Source organism: Dermochelys coriacea, chromosome 2 (assembly GCF_009764565.3).
Source record: "Dermochelys coriacea isolate rDerCor1 chromosome 2, rDerCor1.pri.v4, whole genome shotgun sequence".
NCBI lineage: Eukaryota > Metazoa > Chordata > Testudines > Dermochelyidae > Dermochelys > Dermochelys coriacea.
This window is the reverse complement of record NC_050069.1, coordinates 87,399,683-87,423,384: the sequence shown is the minus strand read 5'-3', so window position 1 is coordinate 87,423,384 and position 23,702 is coordinate 87,399,683. Positions and strand designations below refer to the sequence as shown.

General features: G+C 39.1%; 1 protein-coding gene across 2 annotated transcripts in view; it reads left to right on the top strand.

Annotated features, from left to right (window-relative positions):
- The window catches only part of DLGAP1 (DLG associated protein 1), a 640,732-nt gene that overhangs the window by 217,643 nt on the left and 399,387 nt on the right, over positions 1-23,702 (top strand). For both annotated transcript variants that reach the window (XM_038393158.2, XM_038393157.2), the window contains one exon: positions 1,833-1,942. The gene's annotated coding sequence lies outside the window, so the exon portion shown is untranslated. The remainder of the gene's footprint in view (positions 1-1,832; positions 1,943-23,702) is intronic.

Genomic DNA, 23,702 nt, shown 5'->3' with positions numbered 1-23,702 from the left:
TAGAATCACTATTTATTTTATTTTTTTTAAATTCCTCTCCCATGAAAGACCCACACAAATACAGTAAAACTGGCTAACAAATTGACCACACAATGTTGTACACAAAGTCCTGTCAATTGCGCTGTTAATGAGATGACTTTTTATCCTTGCTTCTGTAGGGTTCACAGTCCCTGAATCAGTGTTGAAACTCACCCCTTACTGGAATTTATTACTAATGCAAAAAACAATAATCTAACACAAACTGCAGCCTCCTTGAGTATGGTCATTCCTACACTTCCCCTCCAAGGCCTTCTCTGTCCTTATCTTCCCAGTTTTCTCCTCAGATATTCCTTCTTCCATATCTTGTGTGTAATGTTAAGAAGCTGTACCTGCTATAATGTGCTATTCAAGGGACTTTAATAGTGAATGTTTTCCTAGACTATATACTCTAGTACAAACAGGAATAAATTCAGCAAAGTTCGGTGGCCTGTGTAATGTAGGGGGTCAGACTAGATGATCACAATGGTCCCTTCGGACCTTGGAATCTCTGAATCTGTGACACCATCAAGATTAAAAAATAATGCTTTGTCACAGTTAGTGTAAAGATGCTTCCTCTGTAATATGGTAACAAACTGTTAAACAGAGAGTTCTGATGATTATATTACTGTGTAATGTTTCTGTAAACAAAACTCACTATTGTAATGATTACTGTTTTGTTTCTGATATTTATCAGGCAAGGATTTGTAAATCATTAAAACTTCCGAAACAAATAGTTTAAAAACACCCCACAGGTTTTGCTCTGAAATGTTTTACTTGCTATTGTTACAAGTAATACCTGAGGTTAGTAAAACTAAAAGAAATTTAAAACATACCATTTCATTCTCATTCTTTCAGTTTACTTACTCTGTGGATAAACAGGTTGGCAGGGCTCTCTTCTTGATCAGCCCTGTTAGCAGAGGCTAGAACCTGGGAAAAAGGTTTTTGAAGTTAGTCTAAATCACCATTGTGTATCGTCCACATGAATAACTACAATAGAATGTGAATGAACAAACCTGTACTTGATGAGATGTATAATAAATTTGGAGTGATGAGATGATTCATCTCACTTGCTTAACAATGAGAAGACATTTATTTACTTTATTCTCAACACATAGTTTTGATTCCAATAGAGGGGAAAGATAATCTATATCATTTTAAAATGTTGACAATAATGGAACTTTTCATACAGAGAGAGAGGCTGGCTTGAAAAGAAATATTTTTCAGTTACCTTAAGCAATTTTTAAATGCACCTTTTATATATAATTAATATGTATATGATTTGCTGTCAGGATTTCAACAGTTACTTGTTGGATGTTGGTGGGGGAAGTGCCTCAGGTTGAGCTACCTTCTGCTGGTTGAGTTATTTGACATCATTTCACCACCTTGTCCGTCATCCTTTTACAGCTGGCTTGTGAGAAAAAGGCTATAGGAGAAGGGGGTTGGGAGCTTGGTAGAAGAAGAAGTGAGAGGAAAGAAAATTAAGTATGTCAAGTGTGGCAGAACTATCAAAGTCAAACATACATACATAGATTGGCTTGGTAAGGGAACAAACTGTGTGCTTGTATGTTGTTTGAAAAAAAGTCAGTTGTACAGTACCAGGAATGTGGCTTTATAAATGCTTCAGTTTTCTATTATTTTTTTTTCCTTGCACACAGAAAAATGTAGAATGTGGCACCAAGTAGCTTTGGTATCAAAATCTCTCATCACTGTGATTACTTTTAATGGCTGAAAAAGTAGTTGCTTTTGACACTGTTGTTAAATTTTATCTTGTTTCAGGCTAGTTGTTTACCTATTGCATTTTTATTATATTTCAGGACAGTCAAGCAGCACATATCGCAAGTGACATCTGCATTAAAGACTGTGCAAAATTCTCCTCCCTCTTTAAGCCTTAAAACAAACCAAAATGGAAAACTGATTAAAGGAGGTGAGCCATTTTTTCTTAGTCTGATTTTTTTTTCCAGTCTGCCTCTGCATTTGTTCTTTCAGATGTTTCTCTATGGCGCTGAACATTTTGGGTAAGCAACCTTAAAAATATATTGACCCCAAAGTGGTCAAAATATATTGACCCTCCTTAATGCAGACAGCTGCAGCGGCACAGGAGCTAGCAAACAGAGCTCTAAACAGGGGAGTTTGCAAGGGGAGTTTGGATTGTGGTGCTTGTTTGGGGTTTGCTTTTGCTGGGGGGTTGTGGTCTTTTTGGTGTGGCTTGTGTTTCCCAGATTAACAGGATTTAGGTGGGAAGGCGATGACAGATACAGAGGCAGCTGTGGGAGTGACTCCTCTAGTGAAAGACACATTGAGGATGACTGGATGTGGAAGCTGTGGTATGTACATGATCCTGGAGGGGGGAACCGGTAAGAGTTTTTTCTGCATGAAATGCCATCTGATAGAGCTGATGGAGGAAAAGATCTGAGGTTTGGAGATGCAGGTGAAAAGTCTGGTTGAGTTTAGGAAGGGGTTTGAGCAGATGATGGAGCAAAGATATGAGGTATCTGAAGGGAAAAGCTCAGACTCACAGATGGAAGCAGGGCTGGGGAATTTTGAGGAGAGACTGGATGAGGAAAGTGGTCAGTGGAAACATGTGACTCAGAGAACCAGGCAGAGAAAAAGACGGGCTAGTGAAGGAGAAATAGAGCTTAGGAACAGGTTTGCAGAGTTGGAAAATGAAGAAGGGGCTCAGCAGGTAGTCGCTGAAGGTGGAAGGGTAAGGAAGAAGAGAAGAGAGGCTAGCCCTATAGAAAAAGGGGAAGAGTCAAGGGAGACTACACCAAATATGAGCCCCAGGAGGATACAAGATGGGTTGAAGAAGATTGTAAGGGAAAATAGGAATGGAAAGAACTTGCAGCCAGAGGGAACAGGGGAGAGACTGGAGAATAGCACTGTCACCAGGAAAAGGCAGGTCTATGTGATCGGGGACTCTTTATTGAGAAGAATAGACAGGCCTGTAACTAGAGCTGATCCTGAGAATAGAAGGGTGTGCTGTCTTCCGGGTGCTAAGATACGGGATGTAGACCTGAGGTTGAAAAGGATCCTCAAGGGAGCGGGAAAGAATCCCCTAATTATCCTTCATGTGGGAACAAATGATACAGCCAGATTCTCGCTGGAAAGTATCAAGGGAGACTATGCTAGGCTGGGGAAGACACTTAAGGAAATTGAGGCTCAGGTGATCTTTAGCGGGATCCTTCCTGTTCCTAGAGAAGGGCAACAAAGGTGTGACAAGATTATGACTGTCAACAGATGGCTTAGGCAGTGGTGCTATAAGGAGGGCTTTGGGATGTATGGCCACTGGGAGGCATTCACGGACAGAGGTCAGTTCTCTCGGGATGGACTTCATCTGAGTAGGGAAGGAAATAGACTTCTAGGATCGAGGCTGGCACAACTGATAAAGAGAGCTTTAAACTAGGAATTGGGGGGAGATGGATGGGAGATGTCCAGAAAATCTCCACGCCAGATTTTAGCATTGAGAGGGAAGAAGATGAAGTAAGAAAGGATACAGCCGTGGGTAGGAGAATGTATATAAGGAGCGAGGGTGGTGTGGATACTAGTCTAATAGGTTATACTGGCTGTAGAATGACTGTGCCTAATAGGGTACAAAATGTGAGCGAGGCCAAACAGCAAAAATTAAGATGTTTGTACACCAATGCGAGGAGTCTAGGTAACAAAATGGAGGAACTAGAGCTACTGGTGCAGGAAGTGAAACCAGATATTCTAGGGATAACAGAAACATGGTGGAATAGTAGTCATGACTGGACTACAGGTATTGAAGGGTATGTGTTCTTTAGGAAAGACAGAAACAAAGGTAAAGGGGGTGGAGTAGCATTGTATATCAATGATGAGGTAGAATGTAAAGAAATAAGAAGCGATGCAATGGATAAGACAGAGTCTGTCTGGGCAAAAATTACATTGGGGAAGAAAACTAGTAAAGCCTCTCCTACGATAGTGCTTGGGGTGTGCTATAGACCTCCGGGATCTAATTTGGATATGGATAAAGCCCTTTTTAATGTCTTTAATAAAGTAAATACTAATGGAAACTGCATGATCATGGGAGACTTTAACTTCCCAGATATAGACTGGAGGACCAGTGCTAGTAATAATAATAGGGCTCAGATTTTCCTAGATGCGATAGCTGATGGATTCCTTCATCAAGTAGTTGCTGAACCGACTAGAGGGGATGCCATTTTAGATTTAATTTTGGTGAGTAGCGAGGACCTCATAGAAGAAATGGTTGTAGGGGACAATCTTGGCTCAAGTGATCATGAGCTAATTCAGTTCAAACTAAATGGAAGGATTAACAAAAATAAATCTGCAACTAGGGTTTTTGATTTCAAAAGGGCTGACTTTCAAAAATTAAGGAAATTAGTTAGGGAAGTGGATTGGACTGAAGAACTTCTGGATCTAAAGGTAGAGGAGGCCTGGGATTACTTTAAATCAAAACTGCAGAAGCTATCGGAAGCCTGTATCCCAAGAAAGGGGAAAAAATTCATAGGCAGGAGTTGTAGACCAAGCTGGATGAGCAAGCATCTTAGAGAGGTGATTATGAAGAAGCAGAAAGCATACAGGGAGTGGAAGATGGGAGGGATCAGCAAGGAAAGCTACCTAATTGAGGTCAGAACATGTAGGGATCAAGTGAGACAGGCTAAAAGTCGAGTAGAGTTGGACCTTGCAAAGGGAATTAAAACTAATAGTAAAAGGTTCTATAGCCATATAAATAAGAAGAAAACTAAAAAGGAAGAAGTGGGGCCGCTTAACACTGAGGATGGAGTGGAGGTTAAAGATAATCTAGGCATGGCCCAATATCTAAACAAATACTTTGCCTCAGTCTTTAATAAGGCTAAAGAGGATCTTGGGGATAATGGTAGCATGACAAATGGGAAGGAGGATATAGAGGTAGATATTACCATATCAGAGGTAGAAGCGAAACTGAAACAGCTTAATGGGACTAAATCGGGGGGCCCAGATAATCATCATCCAAGAATATTAAAGGAATTGGCACCTGAAATTGCAAGCCCATTAGCAAGAATTTTTAATGAATCTGAAAATTCAGGAATAGTACCGAATGATTGGAGAATTGCTAATATAGTTCCTATTTTTAAGAAAGGAAAAAAAAGTGATCCAGGTAACTACAGGCCAGTTAGTTTGACATCTGTAGTATGCAAGGTCCTGGAAAAAATTTTGAAGGAGAAATTAGTTAAGGACATTGAAATCAATGGTAAATGGGACAAAATACAACATGGTTTTACAAAAGGTAGATCGTGCCAAACCAACCTAATCTCCTTTTTTGAAAAAGTAACAGATTTTTTAGATAAAGGAAATGCAGTGGATCCAATTTACCTAGATTTCAGTAAGGCATTTGATACCGTGCCACATGAGGAATTATTAGTTAAATTGGAGAAGATGGGGATCAATATGAACATCAAAAGGTGGATAAGGAATTGGTTAAAGGGGAGACTGCAACGGGTCCTACTGAAAGGCGAACTGTCAGGTTGGAGGGAGGTTACCAGTGGAGTTCCTCAGGGATCGGTTTTGGGACCAATCTTATTTAATCTTTTTATTACTGACCTTGGCACAAAAAGTGGGAGTGTGCTAATAAAGTTTGCAAATGATACAAAGCTGAGAGGTATTGCCAATTCGGAGAAGGATCGGGATATTATACAGGAGGATCTGGATGACCTTGTAAACTGGAGTAATAGTAATAGGATGAAATTTAATAGTGAGAAGTGTAAGGTTATGCATTTAGGGATTAATAACAAGAATTTTAGCTATAAGTTGGGGACGCATCAATTAGAAGTAACGGAAGAGGAGAAGGACCTTGGAGTATTGGTTGATCATAGGATGACTATGAGCTGCCAATGTGATATGGCTGTGAAAAAAGCTAATGCGGTTTTGGGATGCATCAGGAGAGGCATTTCCAGTAGGGATAAGGAGGTTTTAGTACCGTTATACAAGGCACTGGTGAGACCTCACCTAGAATACTGTGTGCAGTTCTGGTCTCCCATGTTTAAAAAGGATGAATTCAAACTGGAGCAGGTACAGAGAAGGGCTACTAGGATGATCCGAGGAATGGAAAACTTCTCTTATGAAAGGAGACTTAAGGAGCTTGGCTTGTTTAGCCTAACTAAAAGAAGGTTGAGGGGAGATATGATTGCTCTCTATAAATATATCAGAGGGATAAATACAGGAGAGGGAGAGGAATTATTTAAGCTCAGCACCAATGTGGACACAAGAACAAATGGGTATAAACTGGCCACCAGGAAGTTTAGACTTGAAATCAGACGAAGGTTTTTAACCATCAGAGGAGTGAAGTTTTGGAATAGCCTTCCAAGGGAAGCAGTGGGGGCAAAAGATCTATCTGGCTTTAAGATTCTACTCGATAAGTTTATGGAGGAGATGGTATGATGGGATAATGGGATTTTGGTAAGTAATTGATCTTTAAATATTCAGGGTAAATAGGCCAAATCCCCTGAGATGAGATATTAGATGGATGGGATCTGAGTTACTATAAAAAATTCTTTCCTGGGTATCTGGCTGGTGAATCTTGCCCATATGCTCAGGGTTTAGCTGATTGCCATATTTGGGGTCGGGAAGGAATTTTCCTCCAGGGCAGACTGGAGAGGCCCTGGAGGTTTTTCGCCTTCCTCTGTAGCATGGGGCATGGTTGACTTGAGGGAGGCTTCTCTGCTCCTTGAAGTCTTTGAACCATGATTTAAGGACTTCAATAGCTCAGACATGGGTGAGGTTTTTCATAGGAGTGGGTGGGTGAGATTCTGTGGCCTGCGCTGTGCAGGAAGTCGGACTAGATGGTCAGAATGGTCCCTTCTGACCTTAGTATCTATGAATCTATGAATATATAATGAAAATGTATATAAATCTGGTGACTTGGTACCTTTCATTTGGAAAAGCGTCTGTACTTGGTGCCTGTATCTGTAGACATTAACGCTTGCAGGTTTTAAATAGCATTAACATGGTTAGTCTTCTGTGAACATTATTCCATCTCAGTAAACTATTTTCATGGGACTTGCATGAACAGAAAAATGTAATATATAAATGTAACTGTTGGGTAAAGCCCCAAAGGACTGCACGTACTGTAACTGTAGAGCCAAATTAGAGAGCATGAGAGAGAGGATTGGTTTGGCCTGGAGGAGTGGGGCAGGGAGGGGGGAGAGGGAGATCAGAACAGAAAAGGAGCAGAGAAAAAGCATGCGGGAAGGGCTGCAGCATCTTGGAAGGAGCATTGGAATGGCTTAGAGGAGCTTTGAGAGTGAAAGAACTGCTCTCTCCACAGCTTCCTTACGGTGAAAGCTGCAGAAAAACAGGACCTTATGGATCTCATACACACATATTGAAGATAAATAAGCCTCTAGCAACTCTACCGTATTGAGGGCAATTGGTATAATGGTGAAATGTGGCCCAGTTTGATTTACATCAACATATTTTTTCTCTTATTTGTAAAACTTTTATCCTAACCTTAAAAACACTGGCATTTGCACTCCTGCAAAAAAAATTAGTATTTAATTTAGCGGAAATGAAAGAATGACTTTAGAATGCATACTACTCATTATGCAAACCTAGATACATCCTATCTAGACATAAAAAAGAGAGAGAAATTGTATTTCCCAATGTTAATTTAATGGAGCCAATAGAAAATTAAATGGTATAGAATGTGGCCTTTACCATTAGCACACAACTGGCCTGACAAGCCACATAATAGGAGAAGGAAACTTTGTGGGGGTTTTAAAGAAAGGTTTCCTTTCAAAACATTAGTCATGCTGTTATAAAACTGTAGTTATTTTGTAAAATAACTCTCGGCACTTGCTTTTAGTGCACCTCTGAAAAATCAAGGACATTTAAGTTTGTAGCATATTGTAGCTGTAACCAATAGAACATCAAAATTAGAGATATACCATGCTTATATTGCACCTGCTAGATTTCCCTGAGTTAGCTGAGCTTGATTTATAAACCTAGTGTTTTGCAATGTCTGGAACATTTTTATACAGTGATTTTCTTCTCTCTTTTGGTTATTAGGTTTAATATACTCTCTGTTGATTGCAAAAGTAACTGCTTATCAATAGGTATGTTAATGTGTATTTTTAAGAGTTACCAGTAATATGTTCCTTTTTAAATAAAGATAGTTTCTGCAATGGCAAATACATTGCATTTTAGTGTATTTGGTGGAAATAAAGTATCAGTGCTGTTGGCAATATTTCTGAAACTGCCAGACCATGTCCTTGATTGATTGTCCTATGTGCATATATTAAAGGAAGTATTGACTGCTGGTTAGGAGTTGGAACCAGGATGTCGCTGTCCTTTTCCTGGCTGTGCCATTGACTTTTGTCGGTTCAACTTTTTATGCCTCTGTTTTACCCTTCTGTAAAACAGCTATAATACTTACTTGAAAGGATGTTCAGAGTTAATGCTTGTAAACGGCTTTGACTCTCCCCAGTAAAAGCTGCTATATAAAAGAGCAATATGTTGTTCAATAATACATTTATTAATTGCTTATATTTTTGGCATCAGCTGTAGTACAAATTGAAATCTCTTCCTGTGTGTGTGCACATTATATTCAACGAAGCCTATGTTATAGATAGCATTGCCTCAGACTGCTATAAGACCTATTTTCAGTTGCTTATAACTTTATCAAACTTCAACCATTTGTGCTGAAATTTTCCATTCCTGGTGCCTGCTTGAAGTGTGGGGTTTTTTGTTTTTGTTTTGTTTTTTGTTTTGCAAAACTGCAGCCATTTCTCACAATGAGGCTAAAGAAAATATATTTTGCCCAAGTTTTTAAAAAAAAAATATTCTTACAACCGTTCTATTGAGAAGCTATAGCACTCCATTCTTTGGAGCAATGACTTGAAATGTGGTGTTTGGGGGGGCGTGAGTTGGTGTTACAGATGTGCCTTTTGCTCTTCCTGTGAAAGTCCGCCCATATTTGGCCAACTTGAGTCTCTTGAATCTCATTTTTCACATGCTCAGTAGACACTTAATAGAATTTGGTGGCTAGATTCTGTATGCACTGGGCATGCTCCAGTTCTCTCATAACTGGACTGAGCATCTGCACGGAGTAACAGAGCATCCTTCAGCCCCAGGTATAGGTGCTGGAACTACGGGTGCTAAGGGTGCTGCCGCACCCCCTGGCTTGAAGTGGTTTCCATCATAATATAGGGTTTCCAGTTTTGTTCAGTGGCTCTCAAAACCCCCACTATACAAATTGTTCCAGCGCTCCTGACCCCTGGCATCAGGTGCCGCACAGGATTTTCCCTGCAATTGCACCTTCTGACAGCTAAGAGCTGTCATGACACCAAGTATACTAATGGGTAGCAGGGAGACTGTCTCCTGTGTTATCAGTTTTCCCTTTTCTGGCACTGAGTAGGGAAAGGAGGAAGCCTGGCTGGAACACAGAGGGGTGAGGAGCCAGCCCTGGGGGACTGGTGAGGGAGAAGATTATGACAAGCATATATAAATCTCCCCACTGTATTTTCCACTGAATGCATCCAATGAAGTGAGCTGTAGCTCACGAAAGCTTATGCTCAAATAAATTTGTGAGTCTCTAAGGTGCCACAAGTACTCCTTTTCTTTTTACAATAAAATAGTGTATCAGATTGTTAGAGAAGGAATTGAAAGATAATGTAAGGAAGTAACACATGGAACTCTAACAGAAGATAATAATTCTCATTAAAATAGCATTAGTGTAACCAAAACATTATGGGGATGCCATTGATTAATTGCACAACACACAGTGTGTGGTCTTGGTCTCTGACTGGGACTCTGAGGTGCTATGGTAATGAAAACAATAAGTAATAATCTAATGCACAGGGCTTAAATCAACTTGTGAAATGACAGAGGGTCATGACTGAACTAATATGATCCTATCACAAATTAGTCATTTGTAAAAAGGCTCACATTTTTCAAAGGCTTATAAAAGCCTACTAGTGTATGGGTGCTTTGGATAGGAGTTCGTTTCCTGGGCTAAAACAAACATCTTGATGTGACGAATGTGGGAATTTTGGTAATATTTTTATGATTCTTATATGCACTTCAGTTTCCTTCTGTGCTTTGTACTGCTATGCACACTGAGAGTAAAGGAAAGGGACCAGGTGTTTGACTCACATAGCCACCTGGTGGACACTAGAATAATTAAGTTAATAGAGCCTACACATGTAAATGGAGGATCTGGAAGAGACAATGGAAACTCCAGTGGCTGGGACATTTACACCTAAGGACCAACAGCCAAGTGGAAAAGGATCCCCTTCGCATACACCTCTGCAGGGGTTCAGAGCAAAGGCCCCGAGCTGGAGAACAAAGGGGGAAGGTGTCAGATGTCTGGGTTAAGAGCAGGGTACACAGTCACAGAAGGAACTCTCTTGAACTGGAAGACAGAAGGGGAGCAAGGCGTGGCAGAACCCAGTCTTCCACCTCCAGAAACAATATCATAAGCCTGCTTCTCTCATGCCAACCTACTGACTTCACTATTCTGTGTCACAGGTGACTAATAAGTGGTTACCTTGTTTTTAAAAGGCTGTGTGGTGTCACTGCAGATACTTCCTCAGAGCATTACACCCTGGTAGTATAGGAACAAGTCTTCTGCAGGAGTCTGGCTTGGCTGGACTTGCTGCAGGAAGTGGCAGAGAGAAACAAGGATTGTTGGCACCCAAAGACCCAGTTTCAGAGCTGTGCAGGCTGCGGGCCACCTGCCCTGTGGAGCTGTGTGGATCCTTGGGCTCAAGTTCACCAAAGGGATACTCTTAGGAGACCGGTGACAGGCCATGGCATAGACCAGACCCTGTGAATCTGTGACACTTGAGAAAAGCACTACAACTTGAGACCTTGTGTAGTGAAAAGCAAGGAGAGAGATCTTTTAACTCACTAATGAGGAAAGAAGTGATATGCTTCCTTTATGTTTGAAAAATGGGACTTAAACAATTAATTCACCCTTTTTTTTGCCACTTTTGCATAAACAAATATAATTAGAGGGGAATATAAATAAATTTGAAACAGGAAAAGCCTCATGGCAGAAGAGAAGAAGGTTTTTGGGAAATTGACTATTAGGTATGTGGAGGGAGCTGAGTCATTCTGACCCCCAATTTCTCTGTGTGAGGATGGGTATCACTGTAATTTCTTCCTCTCGCTGTTAGAGCCAATATTGGACATCTGATATAGTTTGATCATGCTACAGTCTTTGTCTTTCTAATCGATTGGGCCTGTGGAAAAAGGGCAAAAGACCTTGAGGACAAATAATCACCAGTTAAAAGATGTGAGGTCTTTAGATGGCATAGAAAAGGAAACCTAGGTTATTTTACTAATGATGGCTAAGGTGGAGGTTGTAGCTTATACTATAATGAGGGGCAAACTCATAAGTAGAGCCTCAGCTTTAATTCACAGAAGAAGTGTAGATGTCTAGATGAAATAAAGATAGTGGAAGAACAATGGAAAGAAACATGTTTTAAAGAAATCTTGAAAAAGCTCAGAGCTCTCAGGGGCTAACTGAACATGATACTTTTTGGAAAAAATGCGTAGATTTTATTATGGCTTGAGCAACATTTCTATGAACAGAGAAACAAATCCCATGAGTTCCTAGCATACAAGCTTAGAATGCGGAGGAGGGGAAAGACAAATATTTTGACCATTAGAAGAAACAGGGAATTTGAAATAAAAGTAGTACTTGAATTGTTTCAAAAATTCTATTCTCAGTTCTACACATGTGAAAATACAGCCTCAAAACAAAAATCAGGGAATAAATCTTTAAAGCAAAAATGCCCAGACACACAAACAATATAAAGGACGAGACCTAATAAGATTGAGGATATTCAAAAGGTGATTAAGGGTCTTTCTGAAGGCATGAATCCCTGTCCCCAACTCTGCATGTTAAGAAGTGCTGCAGTCTTCTGGCTAGTCATAGTTGGAAGAGGAGACCACTTTTTACAGCTGTCACTCTGTGTCCAGAAGCAATCTTAGAAGACACTCTTAAAGGAAGATTCCTTTGATGGAGGGTGAGATGATAGTTGGAGAGCCTAAGTTAAAGTAACCCAACTACCAAACTCATGCCTCTTGTTCAAAATCCTACTTGAGTTTCCTCAGGAAAATGACAGGACTACATAAGTGAGTATGGATATTCTTAAACGGATGGCTTGATTGTTAAATGTATGTATCTGTCTGTTTTCCCCTTACTTTATTTGAAAAGTATGTAAATAAATTCTAGGTAGATATGTGTGTGTATGAATGTTTTGTGTAAGTAGTGCCAAGAGACCCCCAACTTAGTTTTGAGAATCTACTGTGGTAGGCATTGTGCAAACACAGTCTCTGACCTGAAGAGCTTACAATTTAAATAGACAAGGCTGAGTGTGAAGAAAGTAGGAGATATCTATATTATTTTTGTAATAAATATGTGTACCTCTGTCTTTTTGATTAACATCAGATATGTTCTACATGGGTACAAAGAGTAAACACAGTCCTGGGCAGTTGGTTCTCTGCAGGTAGGCAAATAAGCATTGGCAATTGAGATAGTAGTAGCAATGGGCAATATAGTGAATCCATGGCTGGAAATCTACCTCCGACCCCCCCAGTGAGATGCATAAACCAAATCAGCTAGGTTCAAGGATCCTAGGACAATGGAACTTAGAAATGAATTAAAAAGTCAGCTGGTGAACTCAGAGGGATAGATGCTGGCTGACTGGTCAGACAGACAGAGGCAGCTGCTGCGGGGGTAGAGGCTGCCTTGCTCAGCTCCAGTGTTGTAGCAGCAGGAGACAAGTGGGACTTATCTAAACATTACCTTACCTAGCAAGGGATGCCCACAGAGAGACGGAGTGAGGAGTCAAAGGTACAGCTCACTCTGGCATCGTAACACTGGGAAAGGAAATGGACACAGAGGTAAAGTGAGACTACTCAGGTGAGTAATCTCACACTGATGGGAATACAGGTTATGATGTATTCTGTTGGAATAAGATTATTATTATTAATAATGATGAAAGCATTAACTCCAGCGTATATTTGATTCAAGTAGACCTCTTTAATTCAGTCTTAACAAGTATCCAAACTGCTGTATAAATAATGAAAAGAGAAATCTGTGCCATTGCTGAAGAGCAGATGTCAGGCCTAGTATAAACGGAAACGTACTTCAAAGGTGTTAGGTTGTATAAAGTTATGTTGGCATGGAGGTGCTAATTTGGTTATTTGTGGATTTATTAAAAAAAAGGCCACCACACCTTTCTCCCATCTGTTTATTTTCTTAATCCATATCTGCAAGGTTGTTCTATCTCTGGGGTACCATTATATCAACTCAAATTATCTTTTAATTTCATTCCTATCTCCTTCAATTTGTTGTTACTTTCTTCTACATATTCTGGCCAAGGTTTTCAAAAATGGATTCTGGTGGGGGCTTGTCTACACTTACTGGGGGATCGACAAGTGGCGATTGGTGCATCGGCTTTCAATTTAGTGAGTCTAGTGAAGACCCACTAAATTGACCGCAGATTGCTCTCACGTCGACTCCTGTACTCCACCAGATTAAGAAGAGTAGGGGAAGTCGACAGAAGACCGTCTCCCGTCAACATCGCATAGTGTGGACCCCGTGGTAAGTAGATCTAAGCTATGTTGATATGAATTACGCTATTCAGGTAACTCAAATTATGGAGCTTAGATCGAATTTCCCCTGTAGTGTAGACAAGGCCTGAGTACCTCTATTTTGGATGTCCAAATGGATACACTCTAAAGGAGCCTAATTGAAAAGGATGGGTGTTCATTATTTAATTTAAAAACAAGGCCCTTAAGAGGGTATACAGAATCACAAGTCACTTGGCCACTTGGTGTGTTTCTAAGATCCAAAGGGAAAAAGAAGTCAAGGAAAAGGACTTGACTTACAGTGGTGTGCAGCAAAATATATTTTGTCTTCTGTAATTATAAAATTTGCAGCAATCATGTTTTCCTCTCAGATCACATATTAAGCAAGAATTTGTCTGAGGCCTTTATTGAAGCTTAAGTGCGGTGGAAATTTCTTCTTAATATCTTCATCCTTTTATATTTTTTTAAAGAGGGAGAAAACATTTAAATATTTTAAATTTAGCAGTTAGAATAATTTGCACCCAAAAGTTTTCAAAAGAATGAGCTAAGAAACTTTCAGGAACATTGATGTTAGATTTTAATAAATCTTGGGAAACTGGAAATTCCAGTGAACTGGAAGAAACTATAAAGTAACTGGTGATAAAATTTTGGAAATGACACAAAGATTGTTAGTGGTAAATACTGATGAGGTTGGGTTGTTTTTACAGAACTGTTTGGATGACTTCATAAAGTGGATGCTGCAAGAGTGATACTTCCAGTTACAGGATTATACATTTAGGAATTTTTTAAAAATGAAGACCATTTTACAAGATGAGGAAAATTTTTTCCTGTAAAAGTAACTCTCAAAATATTGTAGGGGTCAGGCTGAATCACCAGCTGAATATGATCTCCTAGACTGATGCTGTAGCTTGGTCCAATAGGTCCAGTGTGATCATTGGACATGTGAATATTACTTCTGTGTCTAGCATTGGTAAAACCACTACTGGACTATTGTGTCCAGTTTTGGTGTCATTGCTTTTAAAAAAGAGGTACAAGAATGATTAGGGATCGGAAAGTACATCTTGTAACAAGAGACTGAAGGAGCTAAATCTATTCATTTATTAAATTGCGAGTTAAGTGGCTTCATAACAGGTAACCTCACAGGGAAAAGATAATGATTATTATACGGCGTTTTGAATGTAGCAGACAAAGGCACAACAAGCTCCAATGGCTAGAAGTAGTATCTACAAAATTCAAATGAGAAATAAGATGTACATTTTTATGTTATGGTAAATAACCATGGGAACCAATTTATTAGGGGATATGATGGATTTTTTTATCCCTTGAAGGCTTTCAATCAAGATTAGGGCTAGGATTTTCAGAGATTCCAAGGCCAGAAGGGCTGTGATCTTCTAGTTTGACCTTCTGTATAACACAGGCCACAGATCTTTTGATCTTCTAGTTTGACCTTCTGTAGAACACAGGCCACAGATCTTTCCCCAAATAATTCCTAGAGCAGATCTCTTAGAAAAACAGCCAGTCATGATTTTTAAAATTGTCAATGATGGAGAATCTACTGCAACCCTTGTTAAATTGTTCCAGTGGTTAATTACCCTCACCGTTACAAAATTATTCCTTATTTCCAGTCTGAATTTGTCTAGATTCAACTTCCAGCCACTGAATCGTGTTATATCTTTCTCTGCTAGATTGAAGAGACCATTCTTAAATATTGTTTCCTCATGTAGATAGCCGTAGACTGTGATCCAGCCATCCCCGAACCTAGCTTTATCATTAAGCTAAATAGATATAAGGTATGTTTTCTCATCCTTTAATTATTCTTGTGGCTCTTCTTTGAACACTTTCCAGTTTATCTCAATGTATGGAGACCAGAACTGGACACAGCATTCCACACCAATGCCAAATAGAGAGGTAAAACAACCTCTCTATGCCTACTAGAGATTCACTTGTTTGTGCATCCCAAGATAACATGCTGTGGCCAAGAGTACTAATCACGTTGGAAGCTCATGTTCAGCTGATATCAAATCTTTTCCAGAGCCACTGCTTCCCAGGATAGATTCCTCCATCGTTCAGATATGGCCTACGTTCTTTGTTCCTAGATGTAAACATTCACATTTAAATATATTAAAACACAAACTGTTTGCTTGTGCCCAGTTTATCAAGAGATGTAACTTGCTCTGTACTAGTGACTTGTCCTCTTTATTTACCACTCCCTCAATCTGTCTATTTACCAGTGATGATTTTGTTGTCTTCCAAGTCATTGATAAAAATATTGAATAGCATAGACCAAGAACCGGTCCTTGGGGGACTATGCTAGAAACACACCTACTCTGTGATGTTAGTCATCCATGTTAATCTGGTTTGTGAAAGACATCACTCTATTTCAGTTGGAATTAAATTGAATTAGTGGCAGTGTGGACATATATGTATGATCAGCCAAGACTAGCACAAATAGCTGTCCCACTACTAACATACTCTCCATCTGCGACTCCATTTTGTTTACTTTTCTGGATTCTGGATGTCCTGGGGTCAGAATGTCTAGAAGTGCCTATTTTGTTAAATAGTTCTGATAGTCCCACATAGGTCCTGTTGCAAGCTATTTTTGGTGTGTAGATCATTTCTCAGACATGCAACTCAGTAAAGGTGGCCAGAGAAAATGAAGTAGAGGTCATACTCTGAATTTCGTGCATGGGAAGGCCTCTTGAATCAGGTTTAGATTTGGCAATGGTGAAGCTTCTGATTTTTGTAAGAGCTGTGGAACTCTGAATTTTCACAAATAGCCTGTCTATAAATGTAGAGGAAAATATGAAATGTATAATAAAACAGTCTATTGCCTTATCCTGAGAGAATTCTTCAGCACAAACTCAGGAACTGGCTATACGTTAACAATATGGAAACAGAACCGAAAATAGGATAATCTGCTATACACATTATATATTTTCAGATTCTGTGTCTTGCCATTCCTATATAATTCTAAAATGGTGTTTATATATACACACAAACGTGCTTTTGTGAGCCCAGTGTTTTAAATTCAAAATATAAATAAATTGTACATTTTATACATCTGATTCCCTGTTTGATCTATTGTGGATATATTGGAACCTGGTTATACAAGACATCTGTTTGACAACTAAGATCTAATTATAGATTGTTGCGGTAATATCAGTGCTATAGAGGCTATTTGTCATCTTCAAGAACCATACATCATTATCAGAATGAAAATTATACTGATGAGATTGCTGCAGTTCTCATTGTGATTGTGTAGATGTTCTGCATGGACCATTGAGTCCAACAAGGAGTTGAAGCAATATATATATTAGAGACAAATTGCTACTGACAACTACTGTATATTCTTTGGAAGGTTTATAAAAGTTGGAGCTACGAGCAAGCACTGAAAGGATGTTTAGGCCATATGATGCAACTATGACTCTGCAAAACAAATAATTTAGTTAAAGTGATTTTAAAAAGTTATGACTAGGGCAGTCAATTAATCGCAGTTAACTCACGTAATTAACTCAAAAAAATTAATCACGATTAATCACAGTTTTAATCGCACGGTTAAATAAAAGAATACCAATTGAAATTTATTAAATACGTTGGATGTTTTTCAACATTTTCATATATATTGTATTCTGTATTGTAACTGTAATCAGTCTATATTTTTTATTATAAATATTTGCACTCTAAAAATGATAAACAAAAGAAATAGTATTTTTCAGTTCACCTCATACAAGTACTGCGGTGCAATCTTTGTCATGAAAGTGCAACTTACAAATGTATTTTTTTTGTTTCATAACTGCACTCAAAAACAAAAGAATGTAAAACTTCAGAGCCTACAAGTCCACTCAGACCTACTTCTTTTTGTTTGTCTTAGTATTTGGCTGAACAAGTTTGTTTATATTTACAGGAGATAATGCTGCCCTCTTCTTATTTACAATGTCACCAGAAAGTGAGAATAGGCATTTGCATGGCACTTTTGTAGCCGGCATTGCAAGGTATATACGTGCCAGATATGCTAAGCATTCCTATGCCCCTTCATGCTTCAGTCACCATTACAGAGGACATGGTTTCTATGCTGATGACGCTTGTTAAAAAAAAATTTTGTTAATTAAATTTGTGAATGAACTCTTTGGAGAAGAATTGTATGTCTTGTCCTCTGTTTTACCTGTATTCTGCCATATATTTCATGTTATAGCTATCTCAGATGATGACTCAGCAAATGTTCATTTTAACAACACTTTCACTGCAGATTTGACAAAACGCAAAGAAGATACCAATGTGAGATTTCTAAAGATAGCTACGGCATTTGACCCAAGATTTAAGAATCTGAAGTGCCTTCCAAAATCTGAGAGGGATGAGGTGTGGAGCATGCTTTCAGAAGTCTTAAAAGAACAACACTCTGATGCAGAAAATACACACTACCAAAAAAGAAAATACGCTTTCTGCTGGTGGCATCTGACTCAGATATAATGAATGTGCATCGGTCTGCACTGCTTTGGAGTGTTATCGAGTGGAACCCATCATCAGCATGGACGCATGTCCCCTGGAATGGTAGTTTAAGTATGAAGGGGCATATGAATCTTTAGCGCACTTAACAGATAAATATCTTGTGACATCAGCTGTAACAATGCCATGAGAACACCTGTTCTCACTTTCAGATGACGTTGTAAACAAGAAGTGGGCAGCATTATCTCCTGCAAGTGTAAACAAACGTGTTTGTCTGAGCGATTAGCTGAACAAGATGTAGGACTGAGTGGACTTGCAGACTCTAAAATTTTACATTGTTTTATTTTTGAATGTAGGTTTTTTTTACGTAATTCTGCATTTGTATGTTCAACTTTCATGATAAAGGGATTGCACTACAGTATTTATATTAGGTAAATTGAAAAATATTATTTCTTTTGTTTTTTTATAGTGCAAATACTTGTAATAAAAACCAACCCCCTGCCCTGAGCCCCCTCCTGCACCCAAACTCCCTCCCACGGCCTGTGCCCTACGCCCCAGCCTTGAGCCCTATCCCGCACCCAAACTCCCTCCCTCTTATTTCTCCCAACATGCCAGATAACAAAGCTTTTACTGTATATGCAACTGGTAAATTGTGCAGTATGAAATGAGGCAACCCATCCTTCCTAAAGGTACAAATTTGTACTGATTATGTCAAAACATATTTTCTTTAATACGGTATGAAGTTGCCCTCAAGCAGAATAATCCCAGGGCAGGACTGAAGACAATCTGCAAACATGACATCAGGAGGGAAATTACACCATTGGGTTGGAGTGTTCCTTTAAATAACATATGTAGAGCTACTTTGGGTTTAAGCTCAAGAGCAATCAAGAGAGTGCACAGATACCACACCTCCTGGAAGCTGTTTAAGATGCATCTTATTATATGATATGTAAGCTGGATACCATACCATACAATACCAGAACAGGCACCTTTTACCCTGGGGCTATTGAACTGCCCTAGGGTCATTTGTTTTTGGAGGAAAGTTGCAAGAAGAATCAGTCCTGCAGCAAAATTTCTAATATAACTTTGCGTCAGTAATGTTTGGTGACACCAGTCAGTCAGATTTCATAAGAAATCATGAATAGAGCTAGTTTCTTAGTGCCACAATGACTCCAAGAAGTTCATGCTTTGGGAGAAGTATGATAGACCCAGATATAACAGATATATCTGCAGTGCAGTTTTCAAAATTGCCAAGTTTGGGAGAACACCATTTTTAAGGTTGGACAGACTAATACATTGGGACTACTTGCATGATGAATTTGGGCCATACTGAGATCTGTGACTTGAATGCATGAGATAACAGAAAATCATTAATGATCAAGTATCCTGATACCCCGGGCACAGCCAGAATTTATTTATCTAGTGTTGACTATCTGCTGTTTCCTTGAATAAACTTGATGGTTTAGATAGAAGGTTTTCATTCTGAATTACTAAACTCTCTCTCCTGTAGTGAAGTTCACATAAAACCCAAAGTTGTGTGTGTTGTGGTATGTCCTGTCAAGTAAATGGTTAGGAGCCAACATGTAAGGAGAATCAAAGATAGCTGTATTAATATACAAAACTTGTATATGAAGTCAGTGTGGTACACATTAACTTGGCTTTAAATGTATATTTTTGTCAACCTATATTTTATTTGCTTTTTGTTTTTTAATTTTTTTTGCATTTAAACAAAAACTGACATTTTTAAAATTGTTTTCTTTTCCTCTTTATAATGTGTTTCTACCATGGGAATAAAAATGGGAAAAATATCTGGCATGAAGTCAGACTTTCTGGTTTCAGTTAAAATTAACTAATCCTGCTGATTTGTGTTTTACATCAAACAGTGGAGCAAATTCTGGATGGCATAATGTAGTTATTACTACTTTCCTGAATCAGAGCTGTCCTGTCCGTTCCAAGTATCATATAGTGATCAGGTACAAAATTTTGTGATATTGTGATACTTTGTAATACAGCAGATACCTTCTCAGAGATACTTCTTGGCTAGAGCTAGATAGATGGAATCCTGTTCATTACACTTACCAACAGTTTATGCTCTTTAGGTAGTCTTATGATATGTCTAAACACAAGCTTTATTCCGCCATACATTCTTGAATTGATTTAAATTTCAGTGTTCGCTCTCTATGGAAATGTGCAATAGTTTCTAACTTTGAAGTGGAAGCATCTAGTTTTCTGAAATATCTGCAGTGTTGATCAAATTTTGACCTCTGCAAAACATTTTTTGACATTCTAAAGTATTTTATATTCATTATTTTCAAGGAAGGTTAATAGTTAGTAGACTTATTTATAGAAATAAAGTCTCAAAAACAAAAAAAGCTGTACCAGGTATGAGTACCATTTTGTACTCATCCAAGGAAATATAACTGATGGCATATTTGATTAACTTAGGTTATTTATATATCAAACATTGGCTTTAAAAAAAATCTAGATTAAACTAATGTGAATTGCCTTCTTGTACTCAGTTGTTTTCTCCTGCTGTCTTAATGATTGTTTGGAGTCTGACCATTATAAAACTGGGATTTTCAAATCCCAGCCTAAATAATACTTTCATAGACAAAGATGTCTCTATTTTCATCCAGTGCAGACATTTTTCTTACACATAGACTTTTTGCATTGAAATTATTTATCTCATTTATAGAGGTGGCGTGGGCACTCTACATCTTGATGAAATGAAGAAGGAACAACTGAATCGAAAGTATTTACTCTGTTAATTGACTTTTATATGGCTCATTGTCACAGTTCACAGGAACTGCAGCTGTATTCACCCTCCATGGTCCAACAGGGGCTCCCGGCTTCTCAGCTGTCACCTCTCTTGGGCAGAGACCTGCATTTCTCTCCCTCCTGACCAGGTTTTTCCAGTCTGCACAGTTCCCTGCCTACATTGTGAGTTACCCAGCAAGTAAGACTGCCTAAGCAGTCCTGTTTTGCTTTCTTCTCAGAGCAGATATAAGCAGCGTAATTGTCAACAGTTATAAATTATCACTCACCCCTTTCTTAGCAAGCACGTTTATTCTTAAGGTACAAAGTATTATAGAAAAAACATTAAAAACAATAAAAGAACTTACATGCATGCTAATAAGCTCACTAGACATCACCCCAACTGCAACCAAGGGTCTGGCAGGTGATCAGTCCTTCAACCCCTACCAAGGGGTTTTTCTGTGGGTACAAGTTCATTAATAGCTATTATCTCAGAACAAGCACACCCAGAATTTTGAGGTCTCCTGTTATGCAATTTGGGCCTCTGATCTTGGGACCTGGAAACAGGTAATCAGCATGCAGTCACCCTCTCCTTAGGGCATAGCTTCAGAGGGCTGGGCTTTTGCATAACTGGAGGCAAAGGGTAAATGAATGTGGGTGTGTTGGTGTGGGAGGGACAATTTGCATTTGCCTCCTGCTACATATTTCTCAGGAAATCCACTTCACCCATATTGTCCCAAAAGTTCATTCTTGTCTGCCACGTTGTTCAGTATAGTCCTTGGATCATCCAGACCCACAATAATACACAACTTTTTTGCATTAAATGCAATAGACTCCAAAGATACTTAAATTAAATCCAATAAGATTTCCCATAGATATTACAGGAGCTTGGCATATATGTCAACACTCATCATCATAGTATCTGAGCTCCTCACATACATTAATTAATTGATTCTTTCCACCCTGTGAGGCAGCAAAGAAGTGAGCTGGAGAGGGTATACCAAAGAGAAAGCCCCTCTTCATTGGGAGGCATGTGGGTATCTCAAGGAAGGACAATGTTTTTTGAGATGATGTGGTCTCCTGCCCAAATGTGAAGAAGTGTCTCTTTCTTAGGTGGGAGGAGGGCAGGCTTGGAATTTGAAATGGAATGGGAAAACAGTCAGTAGCTCTTTGTTGGAAAAATGGAATGTAGTAGACTTCCACCGCTCCCCAGGATCCTGTCAGTTCCAGGTATTTAGGGAGACCCACCTTCCATAAATATCTCTGCTGTCGCTGAGTTTGGTGGCATATGTGCATCTTCTTTTGTGCTGGGGAACTTGCTGCTGCTGATGATTTTCAGTAAGACTTGAGATGCCACATTCAATATGAGTTAAATAATCCTGAAGATGAGGCATGTCCGTTAACTATGTTGCTGAGCGCAATTAGCTTTCACCCACCAGCAGCACCAAAAATGGCAAATAGTTTATGCAGGCACTGACAATTATAATTTTATCCTAAATATTAATTGATGAACTCCTGCTGAAGGTACCAGAAATTAAGGGCTGGCAGCAGGGTGTTTTTAGTGAGGAGGTTAGATGGCTCTGGAGCTAGTGTCCAGAGACTCTTAGGACAAAATGCATGTCAGTTAGCTATCAGCATGTTCAGTGTGTGAAGTGGCTTAGGAAGGCAGTGTGGCCTTGTGTCATAAATATAAAGGGAAGGGTAAACACCTTTAAGATCCCTCCTGGCCAGAGGAAAAACCCTTTCACCTGTAAAGGGTTAAGAAGCTAGGATAACCTCGCTGGCACCTGACCACAATGACCAATGAGGAGACAAGATACTTTCAAAGCTGGAGGGGGGGAGAAACAAAGGGTCTGCATCTGTCTGTGTGTTGCTTTTGCCAGGGACAGAACAGGAATGCAGTCTTAGAACTTAGTAAGTAATCTAGCTAGATATGGGTTAGATTCTGTTTGTTTAAATGGCTGAGAAAATAAGCTGTGTTGAATGGAATGGATATTCCTGTCTGTGTGTTTTTGTAACTTAAGGTTTTGCCTAGAGGGATTCTCTATGTTTTGAATCGAATTACCCTGTAAGGTATTTACCATCCTGATTTTACAGAGGTGATTCTTTTTACCTTTTCTTATATTAAAATTCTTCTTGTAAGAAATTGAATGCTTGTTTCATTGTTCAAGATCCAAGGGTTTGGGTCTGTGATCACCTATGTAAATTGATGAGGATTTTTATCAAGCCTTCCCCAGGCAGGGGGTGCAAGGTTTTGATGAGGATTTTTGGGGGAAAGATGTTTCCAAACAACGCTTTCTCAAAAATAAACCTGGTGAGATGTTTGGTGGTGGCAGTGGAAGTCCAAGGGCAAAAGGTAAAATAGTTTGTACCTTGGGGAAGTTTTAACCTCAGCTGGTAAAAGTAAGCTTAGGAGGTTTTCATGCAGGTCCCCACATCTGTCCCCTAGAGTTCAGAGTAGGGAAGGAACTTTGACACCCTGTAATTAGAGTATTGAACTGAGACCTGGGTTCTATTCCTGGCTGGGCAACTGGTCTGCTGGGTGAACTGCAAATCACTTCTCCTATCTGTGTCTGCTTCCCCATCTCTAAAATGGCCATGGTAATAATGACCTCCTTTGTAAAGCAGTTTGAGATCTACTCCATGAGAAGCAGCACCATATAAGGACTAGATGGTATTATTTATTAGAGAAGGCATCAAAGTGGTTGGTGAAAGTTACTGCCTATAGCATAGTATAATTTTTGTTTAAATTATATAAATAAAATACACCCACAGGCATAATAAATCGCTCTACAAATACATACTTTTCTTTCTTTGCAGCAAATAGTTCTTTGCTGTTCCTGGAAAAAAATGGTGATTTTGCATAAAAGATAATGAATAATTTTCTGTGAAGCTAATTAGTTGATTGCTATAAATTGCATTAGTGCTTT